This window comes from Bombus vancouverensis, chromosome 9 (assembly GCF_051014615.1).
Source record: "Bombus vancouverensis nearcticus chromosome 9, iyBomVanc1_principal, whole genome shotgun sequence".
Classification (NCBI taxonomy): domain Eukaryota; kingdom Metazoa; phylum Arthropoda; class Insecta; order Hymenoptera; family Apidae; genus Bombus; species Bombus vancouverensis.
This window is the reverse complement of record NC_134919.1, coordinates 7,543,168-7,559,951: the sequence shown is the minus strand read 5'-3', so window position 1 is coordinate 7,559,951 and position 16,784 is coordinate 7,543,168. Positions and strand designations below refer to the sequence as shown.

General features: G+C 30.7%; 1 protein-coding gene across 1 annotated transcript in view; it reads right to left on the bottom strand.

The window, feature by feature from the left end:
- The window catches only part of mAChR-B (muscarinic acetylcholine receptor), a 58,573-nt gene extending 49,725 nt beyond the window's left edge, over positions 1–8,848 (bottom strand). The window contains exon 1 of the mRNA XM_076621474.1: positions 7,905–8,848. The gene's annotated coding sequence lies outside the window, so the exon portion shown is untranslated. The remainder of the gene's footprint in view (positions 1–7,904) is intronic.
- Positions 8,849–16,784: the final 7,936 nt, after the last annotated feature.

Sequence of the window (16,784 nt, the reverse complement as noted above, 5' to 3'; positions counted from 1 at the left end):
CGCACGTAATATTAATATAGTTTTTGAAGAGGTTACTGCTAATGAACATGCTATTCATCGTTAGGTACCTAAATTTGTAATAGCGGGTAAAATCCTCAAAACTGTATAAAATTCGGAGAAAGATATTTTCCGGGAATAGTATTAGAGACATTGCATCTCAATGACAAAAATATTCCAGCGAAATGGTAGTTCCATTAATAAACATAGAAATATTTATAAAACAAAGTACATTTTATAATTGAAAATCATTCAAACATCTCTTATACATATAAAGGTATTTTAATATTATAATTATTTATTGGAATATATTAAATTCAATTTATATTGGGATAATTTAGCAGGAATAGGGTTATTCATATGACTATAGATACACAGGGTATGAAAAGTTATTGTAAAGGACATGAAAGTAACGAAATATCTTTTTATAGAAGTGGCAAGTACCTATACGAACGAAATGCTCCTTTGAATGACACGATGCTCAACATATTGCTATCGATCTCCACTGCGTATCAAATAAGCGAGATTGTCATAAACGCTTCTCATTCTTCTCTTAAGCGGCTTTAAACATCACTTAGGGATTTAGGTGGTCCATTATTGTACATTTGTGCCATAGGGTCTATTACTTCTTCTGTTATGGTCATACATGTTTCTGTATCTTTCTATGCTCTATCTTGAAAATGAAATTCATTTTTTTTCTGGTTCGTTAAACACGATAATAGGACATTGTAATACGTATAATTTGTAGCAGAAGAATTAATCTTAAAATAAATATTCATGTCTAGTATCATATATTCGATATATGTCTAGCACACGCGTGTTATAAATTTTGTCTCTTAAAAAGAGATAAAAATAAAAGATGTTCAAGAAATATAATATTCCAAATACGATGATATTTCATTTGGTAGGATTTGTCCAATAGTTCTGATATTTATAAACCTATTGCTTTTATCGAACATGAATAACGATATAATATTGTTATAGTCTACAATAACATATTCTGCAAAAAATCGTGATATAACCATTTTTCTTAACATTTTCATGTCTTCCATTAATAATAAGTTATTCGTTACATGCTTATATTCATATTAGACGTAATTATTTTTAATCAAACATGTGATTACTAACTAAACCAAAGTAAAACTATGCATATTATTAAAAGTGTCTTAGCTATACAAATAATATTACATTGATATTTGTTACATCGCGATTTAGAAATGCATATTCTCGTCACTATAGCAGTCAGACGACTTTTACAACGTCGATATATGTTTTAACATATATTGTATGTAACAATGAAAACGGATAATCGCGATAACGGTGTACAACCCAATAATATCTCGAGAACGAACCACGTTTATACCTAACGTTCCTATTCTTCGCGTCTCGAATAGCGTGAATAAATACAAATTTCTACGCAACGATTGCAATAGCTGCGCTGTGCGACTGCGTACATTCGATTTATTTCTCCTCGAGGAATCGATTTGAATCCTTTATTTAAATATAATGAAATTCGTTCGATTATTATAGACAGATAAGTATAATGAGAATAGATCGCACGCATCCAATAGAACCTGCTAATACTATTTTTGAGAGCCATTTGCATTATTATCACGATAAATAAACTAGTTGCGAATTAAACCCAAACATCGATGCAGAGATGATTTCCTATTCTTTGAGTCTGTTGATATTATCTAATGATAAAGCACGACCTTGTATGAATAAATTGATCGTAATAAATTACAGTCAGGGATAGAATTAATAATATTAGGATCTGTAAAAAAATTTATCGTACTTTATGCTATAAAATCTCTTATATAAATTCGAACATGTCCTAGACAAATTCATCATTTATTTCTACGCAGGAACAACGCTATAAATTTAAGATGAACTGCATTATTCGATACTTAATCTTCTTTTAGTATTAAAACGTTACATTCGCGGTATAAAATATATTTCCGAATAAATGAATGATAAATGTATACATATAAAGAATTTATTAATTTTAGTAATTTTCATACGATTTATATATTACTTCATCTGAAAGATTACATTTGGATTATTACTTGCGCATAAAAGAATCTCAACATTTTATACATTTATTTTATAATGTTCCTTTTAACACCATAAACAACATTTAACCCAAGAATACCTAAATCATTGACTTAGCATTACAATTAGAAAACATTTTTGCAGAATGCTTCTTATTTCAGTATTCTACGCAAACGACCATCACAGTCCAGTGGAATTTCTGATCTTTTCATGACTTTACTTATATTCGTGACATCCGTGACACGTGGCACGTGACAAGAACTATTCTCACTCTTCGTTTAGCTAAAAGACGAAACGAAATCTTCGCGCTATTATCTTCCATTTTAATCGTAGCCGATTATTACGTCCTCTGTCTAGAAATCGGTCCAATAGGGAGTTCGTATAAATGCAATTAAACTCGTCACGGTTAAGAAACAGCAATTTTGTAGAATTACGCTTTAATAATGACACAGAGTGTAATTGCTATCCCCGAGTAGTTTCAACGTGCACGTTTCTGTGACCGATGATATAGCATTCAGTTTATTCCTTTATGGAACGCTGAATATCTATCTCGTTTGTGTAATAGGACTGCAGCTATATCACTATTGAAAGTAATACTGTTACTGGTAGTTGTTGGTACTAGGTGTTCGTAATATTACATCGTCACGTGGTATTCGCATACAAGATGGTAAATTAATCCATGTTGAGGTGAAAATTGGACTGCGCATGTTTATGCATTTATGAAAACATAATAAATTATATTTTTCATATTTTATTTGCATGATAAATTTCAAATCAACTGCATACATAATACCAATTTGTTTCTTTTTATATGATTTTAATATCAAGTATATGTATGTTTTTGATATTACCTTGAACGCTTCAAAAATATTGATTGTCATAAAACTATGTCATAACACTTGTTACAAAACTTCGTAGATTTAGTAGCAGTCTCTAAAAACTTTGTATCGTTAGATTTAGATAGGGTATAGGATAGATTGCTTTCTAGCCGTCAAGCATCAAAATTAGAAAATCATTATCATTTCTTCATACAGAATGCACACGATATGCAAACATTTATATAATATTTCAGTCATATTTTCTCCATTTCTGGCTCACAAAAATATGAACTGCCATAGATATTCGCAGTTAATTATAATTGTATGTATGTTTATGTTTAGCATTTTTGCTAGCTATGACGTACCTAGTACGACACCTTTCAGTTTATAAAAGTTGTCATTGACGTCACATCGTTTCCTTCTGTACGCTAAAATTACGAACCCCCGTTTGAAATTAATAGTTTTCAATAAACTATCCCATTGTGATTGAGATTTATTAAAATTTATTGATCACTTAAGCGAGAAAAAATCAAATTTACGCAAGGATAATGTCAGCGGATGAATGTTGAGAATTGTTAAATATAAGAATACTTTCGTGAAAAACCAGTCCTTGTAGGTTAAATAAATTCAACATTTGATTTATCGATTCAATGCTTGACCGTGCACTTCAATATTCAATCGGAATAAAATTCAGAGAAAGAAAACGTGACTTATCGTGTTTACTATATTCCGTTTATTTGATGTTCGTAATCTATTTCGAGTTGCAAAACTCTGCTTGTTAGGTCAGAATAATTTACATAAACTAATATCAATTAAATAAATAAATTTAAATGCGAGTTGAATATATAAATAATTCAGAGACAATAATATTTGTCATATAGCTATTTTTATCTCAAAAATGTTAATAAAAATAGCAAACAAAGAAAAGTGGATACCTGGAAAGGCATAGGTGACCATCTTTAGTTATGGACAACTGTGAAACACGTGTGTGTAGTGAAAGTACGAAAATTATTATAAAGGGATGCTTTGGTGGAGAAAGTGTTGGTTTGCTGTCGTTGATTAAGGTAAATTGTGAGTTGTGAGTTGTCATTTAGAAGTTGATTAGTTGTACCGATTTAGTTGCTTTAGTTGTAATACATTAACATATTTAGAAATAGTTCCAGTTAGATAGTCATAGTTTCCTGTTCCATCATTGTAAGTAGATATATAAAATAAAAATCACTATATTATTTTTAGACGATATTATATAATACTGTCTTAAAGTTGATATTAAATTTTTTAATTAATTAATATATATTTCATAACTAATATCCTAATTAATTTCTGGAATTATAAAACTTTTACGTGTTCCCTTAATCGTTGCGTGCGAGGGTAAGTAATTATTTCAAACTGACCATACTCATAAAGTCTCAGCAAAACATGTAGAAACATTACGTCGAAAATATTCTAAGAGTGAAATTCGCTCTTATTTCTTATTACTCAAGATGTTCGTGACGGGTTTTCCGTATTAAGTTAAACACAAATTCAAGAAGGGTGGCGTGTGCTCGTAGCGTGCACTTTATCAGCTCTTTCGTAAAATGTGATTCGTCGTTCTTCGTGATATATTACAGCGGCTGTAACTATTTATCCAGAATTTTTTTTAACGATTTCCGTGTGCGTTAAGTAGATTTCACTGAATCTGTCGATAAAATTCAGATTATAACACTCCAGTTTATCGAAAGATATTTTATTACAGAATTTGATATAAACGTTTCGAGTAAAAGTATATACGAGAACAGACTTTCTAATTCATTCATTAATTCACGTTTTTCCATACAATAATCTAATTTGAATTTTTTCCTTTCAATAGTTGTACTAATTAACTAGTTTTGAACATGGAAATCGTTTAAGAGGAATTTTTGTTTGCTGAATTAACATGCTCTGTTTAAACAACTTTTGTTTACATATCGGAAGATGATCTATATTCAACATATAAATATGAATTTGCATTTTAATTACCAAAAATAAAATTTAATATAATTTTTCCAATTTCATTTGTTACTTAAGTTTTTTTATTACTGTTAAGTTAATTTATTACCGAGTAAGAAAGCGAAGTTGAAATATGTAGAGTCGACAATTTAAACAACATAGTAGTACATTAATGTCTTTTTTCACATCAGCACTGTTTAGTTGTTGATAATTTTATGAAAATGTCGTATCACTAGCATGTAATTAAATCGCTATCGCAATTGCTATCGATTATTTACTCAGTAATTCATCAAACGTATTAGTTACTACAAAGCATCACTGTGACTAATCTACTCTCGACATACTCTTCTCTTTCATTTATTTTTTAAACTAGTGTAATCACTCTACGTTACATGAGAACCACAAATTTTTAAAGAAGTTATTATATATATATTATATATACTATATTTTATTATATTATATATATATTACAATCAATTAATCTGGATTACAAATTAATTATGCAAAGATATTAGAATACATATGTGTATGAAAATTTTCTGCAGAAACAACGAATGAATATTTTTAATAATACAGATGAATATTTTGAACATAGTAGGAAATTTGCATTAACGTCCTTGAAACCTAATTTTATCGTATATTGTAATAATACGCTTAAAGGGAAGAAGTTTCATAGGTTTCTATATTCAACGTTGCTTCATTACACTTTACAAAATTTTATTCTCTACAGCTATTCGTGCAATATTAATTTTTAACAGCGTTAGTTAGAATAATGAGTATTTCGGCCTATATCACTCTTTGAACTGAGTGACCATGACAGGATAATACAAATACACCTTTCTCTATTCACAAAGAATTAACTAATCGATATTTATCGATTATCCTTTAGAAGTTCAACATAGAACGCACGAACTAGAATCCTTTTGCGTTCACTATCAACTAATCCTCCGATCATGCTAAAATACTGAACTTAATAGAAAATGAAATTTCGTTTTTTGTAATTTTATTTTAATATCTCTTAGAAGTGCTAATTGGAAAGTGAAAACCTATAATATTACTAGCTTTCAATATATCAATTACATACTTTTTACGTAATCAAGTTTGCTTTGAAAACTAAAGTTAAATATTCACTTTGATTAATACCGTTATACATAGATTATCATTTCCGCATTCTAGTATGTCTTGCGTATTTATAAAGAACCCTTCTAAAAATGTTACTATAAGGTCTCTGTAAGAGTATAAAATACTGTTTATTAATAAAGATAAATATTTTTATATTATCTACATATATACAATTTGTCTTATACATCCGATAGAAATCCTTATAACAATATAGAAGTATTTGAGAAATACATATAATTTTGTATTATACATATTGTATTATATTATTATATACAACATATTATATCATATTATTATATTCTGGTATAGAAATTTGAATCGATATACAAATCCTTCTAACCATGCATACATTTTTTCTTTAATTAAATAAATAATTTCTTGTCACGTTCTAGAAATTTTAAACCAATAATTTTTCTTCGAAGATGGTCCCTTATTTAATATTAGATTTGTAATTCATATTCTTTCGAATCCAAACCAGCTGGCTGCTGAAGCGAGCAAAACCCTCGTAAAAAGAAGACTAAAGAGAAAACACCTCACTGGCCTCGCTAAAGAAATAAAATAGACAAACTCAAAGATGGTATCCCGCTGGGGGTAGCCATCCACATGTTATTTAGCAATAAAGCTAGGAAAATTTACGGAATTTCCAGCTGGACAAATTGTAAAGTACAAATTAAATAATAAAAAAAATATATTCTTTCGAATAATCAATCTACTTAATAAATATGAAATTATCTCTTTTGAAATAATAATTCCAAACGTATGATATATGAAAATATTTCTAAAGTGTATAAACGAATTATATCTTGGTATCAGATTGTGTTCAATTATAGATTTCTATATAATACTCATCTTCTAAAATAAACCATGATATCGATATAAACATCAAAGCCAAACCAAAATGACACTCTTTTTTGTCACGGCATTCCTTTTATCTATTCTAACTGTGTCAATCATAGTTTGAATATCGCTTGGTTGAGTGGAATAAATGGTTCTGAGTCCATCCACATTACAGTTGGCACCATTGAAAATTGGAGTTTTTATCTAGCATGAAAGTCGCAGGGTACCAATCGGTCATTTTCGAATTTGAATAAACTCCAATATTTTCATTTTGTTCCGCGTGGAAGATTTTCCATGTAACCATTTCCCCTTTCTCAGTGAGACGGGCAATGAATTTACATTTTTATTAAACAAAGCGTGATCGTTGGAATGTATAATTTTTTCAATAATCGATCGACAACTTCACGCACGCACAAATAGTAAAGCAAAACGACGTACGTTCTACCATATATTCGTTGTTTCAAGGGGGAAAGGAGATTACCGTGAAAATCGCGAAAGCTTAAAACAATATGTTAAATTGAATCGAATATCAAATTTGCAGGCATGTAAAGGAGCTTTTAATGCCTCGTAAATAAATTAAACAAATGGAATTTCATAAATATCACAAGATATTGTCACTGAAGAGTAGTTATCCGACAATATTTTCAACTGCAAATAAATTTCGATAATACAGAATTTTTATTTCTCCAATTACGAATGAAATATAATAAAATTGAAATGATATTTTTATCACTGATAAAGTTGTATAATTCTAGTTCGACTTTTATAACTGACAAAGGATTGATAATGCTTTAGTGAAAAGTGGCCTTTCAATAATATTCAAATTAAATTGTTCGAATATTAATTAATTATTCGAGTATTGTTAATTCACTGTTCCAATAAAAATTTCTATTAATTTCTCCATTAATTAATTTCTTCATTAAGTCATGTCTTATTAGGTACAGATTACATTGTTTCGCTATAATTTAAGACGGATTTGAAATGTTTGAAGCTCAGGCGATATAATACAACGTTCGAATGCAAAATAATGAAAATTCAAGATATGAGATACAAAATTATAATACAGGAATAAATAAAGTACGTAAAGGCAACAAGTAATAGGTAACATACCTTGTGTATCCTTGGAGAGAAGGACTACGCCGAAGTAGGCCACATAAATCCCCAAAACTTCAATTCTCGGTGTTCCACTTTGTCATGCCTGTCTGAGTTCTTAGTTTCATCTTCCGGTATTTCGAAGTTCTGGATCGGTACAGAATTGTCACGTTACAGTTTAACAATTCACGAATGATATCACCGCAAGAAACCCAAGGAAGGAAACCCAACAGAATGTTTTTCATTCATAAAAATTGACTCGACTTGTCAGCGATAACGAAAAGGCGCAAATATCACCAGAATCGACTACTGATTCCCCAGTTAATAAATAATCTGGTAATGAAAGGTTCCATCACTTTTTCGAATTTTCAGAATTCACTAACCGTGTTGGAATAATTCGAGAGTTGTAGTATTAGAACGGTTCAGAATCTGAAGAATTTGCCAGGAATAATGAAATCCTAAAATTATTTCACCTCTGATAGAGTATTCTCTTTATTGTCAAAGTACTCTGACCATATCCCCGATTTTTCTTCCTACCTCATCACTCGTGTATCGACGTTTCAAGATCCCTTCTAGCAGTAAAATAGCATTACCGGAGACTCAGATCGTACGGATTGATAAAATACATACATCGTTCTTGGAGACTCTATACAACATATTCTTCTAAGGCTTTTACTAATTACGGACGATTTCCACTGTCTTTTCTCGTCACCCGCGCACCACATAACTCGACCAAGTGTATCGAAGCTATTAAAGCTCGATTATAGAAATAACTAATTAACCTCGTGAAGCTCGATGACAGAGAAGAACGACGGAATCGAGTATAACGATCTGAAGGGATATATCTCTGTTATCTAAAAAGACATGTCGATCTCGTACGACGGAAGGATTGGTGGCGGAAGCGCGCTACTTCCGGCTCCGTCGCGTTTCAAACTCTGCTCCGAATGGGACTTGACGGCGAGTCGGCCAACGGACACGCGGCGAGAATTCAAGTGAGCGCCGTCAGCGTCGCGATTCCGTGCAGCGTCGTCAACCTCGTTCCAGGAGACGCTTGCGCACCAGTGTCCGGCGCCCTTCGACGTTCGCGTACAGGGATGAATCGTTCCTCCGTACCGTTGTTATCAATTCACCTAGTTTTCTTCATAATCGCCGAGGAACCTAGGTGACGTTTAGGTGTGTGAATTAACAATGAGCCACTCGATTCTGATGACGACACGTGGACGCGCCACTAGACTGATATATTAACTACTCGGTGATCTTCTACATTCGAAAGATGTTATGCATTTCTACTGCTTTCTACTATAATATTACGCTAATATCTCGCATTCCTTCTTTTATTCTTCCATTCTGACCCCCTTTCCATTCCTTGTCTTGTGCTTGTTTCCGTCTTCTTTCTGTCATCGCATCCTCTGTAAGTTCCCTTTCTATGGTTATCTGAATTTTGCATTTTCGAAAAGTGTGGTAAATTTAATTAACGAAAATTATTATCGATTTATTCGTCATAGTCGTAATAACTTCTTCGAGAATAGTAAAGTTAATAGAAGAAGCATCTGTGTAGCGATTAATTCACCTGTGTCAAGGAATTTCGAGGGAATTTGAATTTCTTGTAAAGAAAATTGCGAAATTTGAAGAATTGATGCAAATGTCTTTTATCTTGAATTTAAATCTTGATTTTGATCTTCAATAGCTATCTTGTTTTTATGCACACGCGATATTTCCTCATTCTTTGTTGATTCGATTATTTTCAAGATATTTTATTTGCAATTGGTATACGCATTTAGGTTACGTACACTTTATTCTTTGAAAATTTATTTAATATCGCTGCAGTAAAGAGGTGAGCGAAACATTAACGATTATTAAAAGCTGATATTAAACTCAAGTATACTAAATATCCAAATTATGGTACAAATATATTGATACAAATAGTACTTGATATTATTCCTGTAAAAATACATTTACATAAAATCACGAAAACTTTCAAATTAAAATATCAACTACTGTAAAATCGCTAATAATTCCTGAAGTATTACAATGTTTATAAATGATGTATTGTGGATATGTTAAGAATTATCGTTTATATTGTTACGTAGAATTAGTTGCAGTTAATTGAATCTACTAAAAGACCTTGGTTTACACATTATTACTTGAATATTTTTAATTTTTTGTTTGATATGGAAACAAAGATTCGGTCAATTATATTAAAAATTCGGGACGAGATAAAACATGATATTTCGCTTTGCACATCCGTTACTTACTGTTACCACGAGGTAACACAATGGGCATTGTCAGACATAAGATGAAAATTTGTAGGAAGGAAAGTCAAAAAGAGGAGAAATTCTAAAACAAACACACTTGCAGAACGAGTTCCGTAGCATTCTTTCATTCTTACATCGTCATAAATTTTATACCCAAGTGACCATTTTGTTTCAGCTTATACTATTTTCGCGTTTAGCTATTGCTTCCTACGTATTTTTATCTTCTTTCGAGTTAACAAAGTAACCATTATTAGGGTAAACAGGAAAAGCTTTTCTATCTATTATTATTGGCTACATTAAAGCTGGTATAAAAACTCATCGCAAGTACATATTTATCAAACGTGTTCAGTTTTTCTATGATCGTTGTTTCCTGGGATTATAAATATCTATTTTTAAATAAGTAGAAATATATATTTTCGCAATTAGTGAATTGAATCGTATAAACTCGTAGGTATTATACTCCTATTAAACATGATATATTATTAATAAGTATTGTGAGCAATATATTACAAAGTGAGTATATGTACATATACTAATATACTGATTGCAACACTAAGCTTTAATTACAATCAAGCACAGTAGGCTACTTAAAATGTAACATATACCTACAAATAAATCAATAATTTCAGTAGTATAATAGCTATGAACTATTTGAACAGTCAATGATTTAATAATTCTCAATGTATTATTGAAACTATTCTTAGCATTAATAATATTAATTACATAAGTTTGTCCTAACTTTACAAATAACTATGATAATTATGTCTTTCTTCAATATTAGTAAAATTTCCAGATACTTTATACATATAACACGCACATACACATCCACAAAAAATTCTTCAAGTAAGTGTTCAAATTTCTTCATGAAGCACTATGCACACGTGCGCGTGAAATTAAAATGGGAAATTCACAACGAGACAGAATAACGAGACGTGCGATGAAAATGTCCTTTACGCGTTCGAGGCAAGTTGGCAGAGACGTAAGATTTGAGGAATTGTTCGAGATTTGACTCGAAAAATAAAAAGAAGGGGTTTGCATGAATTCGCGCTGTGGCTTATCTCGAAGTTCAACTAATTGTACGAGTTTACATCGCGGCACGGCGGCGCGGCGTGATCACGTCGATTAACGAACAGCTTTTGGAGATACACGACACGCTGCAAACTGTGCAACGGCAGTAGGTCGGCGCATGCAAAGCTCTATCGCTGATCCCAATCTTCTCCTTTGACGAGGATGTGTGATCGAGCACAGTCCAAAATTAACACCGTGCCACAGGAGCACGAGCGAAGCAACATAGCGTCACGAACAACACAGGGATCAGTTGATTCGCCCCTTTGGTACACGCGTTCCTGAGGACTTGTCTTTTAAACTGGGTCAAAAATATGTTTAATTGGACTGCCATTCATATATATGCTTTGACATATAGGAGGCTGTTATGTAATTGATAGACATAATAGTATATTAATTGCTAGGTTGTTGGATCATTGAGTGGTAGATTCTGTTAGGTTTCTGCAGATTGAATAATTGAAATCTTAACTCTCATTGGTTTCTTGTTTTTCGAACTTGACTTGCCTCTTGACAGAAAATGTATAAAATTAGCGGAGGATTAATATAATGAAAAATTCGCAGTTTACATTCGTAAATTTTTTTCATGGAAATTAAAAATAAAATTTTCGTATATCAGATATAAGATTTTTCATACTGTTTACGAATTACAAAGTAACATGCAGGGCATAATACAATAAGTTGTATTATATATCCTTCTTATATTTATTGCAATAAATTAAAATAACATATTAAAATTTACCTTCGGTGTGTATGGATGATTTCCTGGATTCAAAAGTAAAGATATTGAACTAGTTTTGTTTAACATTTATATTAAATATATTATATGTAAATTATTTAGTAGCATATATTACTTCGCATAAATATGGATACTGTCCATTTCCACCGAATGGGAATAATATGAATTTATTTGATAAACAATTGTAAAATTTCATATTACGTCCAGGAAATTCTTCTCTTGTATCTTATATTTCCTTTTATATGACTGCAGTAGCAGTTCATTTCTCATGACATGTTTCGTATCATTGAAGTCAGAAGCGTCTAACGTACAAACGAAAGTTGAAACATTACAGAATATACAACAAGAATACCGACACTTTATTGCAATGTTTGCATTCATCATACAAATGTTGTCATTATATATATTTACCGATGACGTTAAACTAAAATATATATCGAACAAGATGTAACAGTACGGCCAATAAAATTAGTTTAACTAACTTGAAGTCGTTCTTTAACATTCCCTAGAACATTTATTAATAATGGTATCATTTTTCATCAATCTCTTCAAAATACGTAGCAAATAATTCTTAGTTTCTAAAATATATTTCAATCTACCATCGCTTAAACCCATTTTCTTAAATCTTAGAAAAGATGTCTGATGTACGAAGATCGTCTAGAGTGACAATTGATGAATAACGATTGATTTTAATGCTTTTTAAGTGTTTAAAACGAATGTCTTTGACAATGCATCTAATTAAAATAACAATTCACTGATTATTATTTTTAATTATTTTTAATTGAATGTGTATAATAAATATACATATCTGTGTGAAATAGTTTTGCTTATAATCGCAATATATATGACGCCCGATGGGATTCGGTTATGAGACGAAAAAGAGCATTGAAAAATTTTACCCCTGAGGTAAGGAGGGACTTGTCTTGGATATGTGTTTTAATGAAGGTAACATCAGAGAAAGGTTTTTGATGGGGGTTCTGAGACCAGAGCACAGGTAAAGACAGGGTTTCAGAATGACGTCGCGACGGAAGCTGAAATGAATGAACGGATTGCTATGTCGAGGGTGGTCAACGTGAGAATGGCCACGTGAAAAGAGACAGGAAAAAGAAGGGAGGAAATGGTCGGAGACCCTCATCATCCTCCGCTAATATTTACTTACGCATATGCAAAGACCAGACTGGTTACCAAAAAAAACTATCTCGTTGGTATTCTTTGATAAAGATACCCGGAACTATGGACATCACATTCAGTGACCGCACCTAACCCCGTTTAATACACCTCTAGATATCCATCCACTTGATATCACTATGCACTTTTGTGTATAAAAAGAATCAATAATAATAACATTATAGATATATGTTAATATTGTGTAGTGAATGAGAGAATAATATTATTGTCGTGTGCTGATTTTGGAAAGAGATTCATACGATTAGATATTAGTCGGTGATTATATATTATAGACGTAAAGTGTATCATATATACAAAACGTTTTCATTATAAACATTCCATTTATATAGAAATGTTAGTGATTTACAAATTATTTTATTTATTTAGATCTATTTAATATTAGGGAATAATATTATATATGGATACACGATAATTTGAAATAAAAGATAATAGGCGTATTTATAAGAAATGCGTAGACAACTTTTCGAAAATGGAAACACTGTATTTTATTATACTATATAGAAAGAAAAAATTAATTTAACGTAATTAATTACCGACAACACGGGAATAAGTATATTATTGTTCAGGTAGATACAGCCTTTTGTGTCCGATTAGATGCGGCAAGTACTATTTACAATGCACATACACGTCGCGTCGTCTCACTTTAATCTCTGAAACTCTATTCGCTATTGGAAAAATAATTTCAAATACAATTTACTGTGTTTTGAGTGTGAAGTAATTGCGGCCTAAGAGCCTAACAATGGACATCTCGTATTTGTAAACACAGCTGTCTATAACCAACAACATTTGCGTAAGTTCGTGCCACGGCCACATGACATTCACAACTACGAAGAACATCTTTTGTCTATTCAACGAAGGTAAATTTTGTTTAACCCTAAATGACCTCAGAACTAGGGCTTGACTAGGGTCAATGAAACTATTTCAAAGTGCATTGTACACCCAGTTAGAAACAAATATGCGATTTCATTTGAAAAGAGATAAAAGTTCAGAAATCTTGGACATAACTCCACTTGGGAAAAAATGTACCCATTATGGGATTTTTGCCTTTTTCTTCAACCACTTGTGATAAAAATAATTGCATGCGCGGATTAATACGGGACATTGGAAAATATTTTGAACTAAGAAAAATTAAAGACGTTTATAGATGATAATTAAACACACAAATAAAAATTTGTCAAATAATTTTCGAATAATTGGAAAGCTTCTCTTGTTGCCGTTTTAAAATTATTTTACTTTTAATGTTTCGTGATATATTCATTTATTTTTCTATAGATAGTATTTCTAGACATTTTTAGCACAAAATAACAGGTCAAGTTATAAAATATACTCTATTTAATAAAAACTAGGATTAAGTTGAACAAAAACAATATATGATATAACATTCGAATTTGAATGCAGAGATTATGTATCATAGTGGTAGAGTTGTATAAAACCCGAACTATTTTTGTCGTTAAATGTTGAATACAGTTTAATACAAATATTAGAATAATAATAGATACTCGATTACAACACTTGTTATCTAAACATTTTACTACTCGAACATTTTGCTATTCGTGTGCTTTATTATCTGATCGTTCTACTTTAATATGAAATTCGCATTATAATGCGTCAATATTGTGTGTCATAACATTAAAAATGAAACGTGATAAATAGTTGAAATGAAATAGGAGACAATTTGAAATCTAGGTAAGAATATGTGTTACAGATATAAAAACATATAATGTTTTTAAGTTAACTTATAAAGTTTTTAACTCTGTAAAACATTTAATCGACATTTGTAGAAGAAAGAAAGTCAATCAAAGTCTAATTTTAACTTAATTTTTATCAGAGCCTTTCTTCTTCCTTAAAAAAGTTGACCTTGTTTAGCTAGTTCATCCATTTTCTCTCTTACAAATGAAAGTTTAACTTAATCTGTTACTTTTTCTTTCTCCTCTTGTGTTGCTACAATTCTGTTAATTCTTTCTTCTCCCATAACGGGATCAATAAATCTTGCCTTTCGTTTTCTTGATTTTCTGTTCGAAGCTTCGACTACACGTATTAAAAGATATTACATTTACGATAATATTTTTAATTAAGTTAGTTATTATTTTAAAATAAAATCAACAGGTTTCAATTTTTAGTTCGTAAGCAAGTAAGAAATTTGTTACCATCAATAGATAATGCTTCATATTCCTACATACTTACATATGGTTATTCGTGATCTTTTTTATCATTAACTAAATTACAGATAAAGCCACAGACCAGTAACCTCTGTGATAAACCACAGACATTTATGGATAAATCCCTTAACGCTCGGTAGTACAGATCGCGATGTTCCGTAGATATCAAGTTCATTTTTATCGCTTTCGATGCTTAAATTGAATATAATTCCTATATTCGTAGCAAATCACAAAAAGCATAAAGGAACGTTCAGATGATGAACATTAATGTCAATATTACTGTCAATATCCAAAATTCTCAACCACCGACGACAAATATAGATGCATTGTCAATACAATGTTGAAAACCCTAAATATTGACAATAATATTGATCATTTGAACGCTCCATAAGAAACGCTCTGATTCTTTTCGAGGTTGTGTTTCAGAATGTGGGACACAAAATTTTAAACACAGGTCTATTTTGTATTTAGTCAATGATGCGGCTGATAAAGTATCTAAGTCTAAGTAATCAAAATATCATTGAATCTGCCGGAAACTAACAATTAAATCTCATATTTTATTATACCATATTATATTACTAATATCTTACAATAACTGACAAATATAATATACCAACTTCAACACGATTGTATTCTTTAAATATTTTTATCTTCGCTACCTTCTTCGAGCATTGAATAATCCCTACGGCATAATGTTTTCCGTATTCCAGGAATTTTTTGCATCGTCATTTACGTATCATCTAAAAGTTAGTCATGACCATGACTATTATAAAATTCCCATTATGCTGAGTCGTATGGCTAATTACGCTCGTAGAGAAACCGCACTTCCTAAAGAATTATTATTTACTGTAGATTTTTTCAATAAGTTACTATATGTATTGTATGATAATGTTTGCATAGAAACCAAAAATAAATCTTGATATACATCACAGTTAAAACTAATAAGATCAATTGCAGAATGTTTGTATTGAACATAAATTAGAACCGCGCTCCACTTATCATTTGCTTCGCGTTAAGAAACTAATAAAAGAAACGAACAGTGAGAAATCATTTTATGACAATAATAATAATAATCTTGTAATAGTGATAAATAAAAAAATTAATTGTTGATAATATACTCAGCGACTATCCTCTAAAACAATTATTAAATCACACGAGGAGCCGCGATAATTTCAACTAAATATAGATATCGTTTATTTTATTGCACTTCGCTGCATATGCTACACTTGATCGGATTCTTATTGTATTATTTTCAGTATGCATATACATACATGTAATATTACATGTATATGTAAAACATATACAATGGGCTATTACAAAGTTTGAAAAATTCTTTAAAAATTCTCATTTCATTTGGATATCTTTAATAATTTTAAAACATGATTTTAATCATTCTTATATAATGTTACAATAACCAGAAGAATAATCCAGAAGAAATGAAACAATTTTCTAATTCTAATAACAATCATGCTTATATATCTAATAACCATGTTCA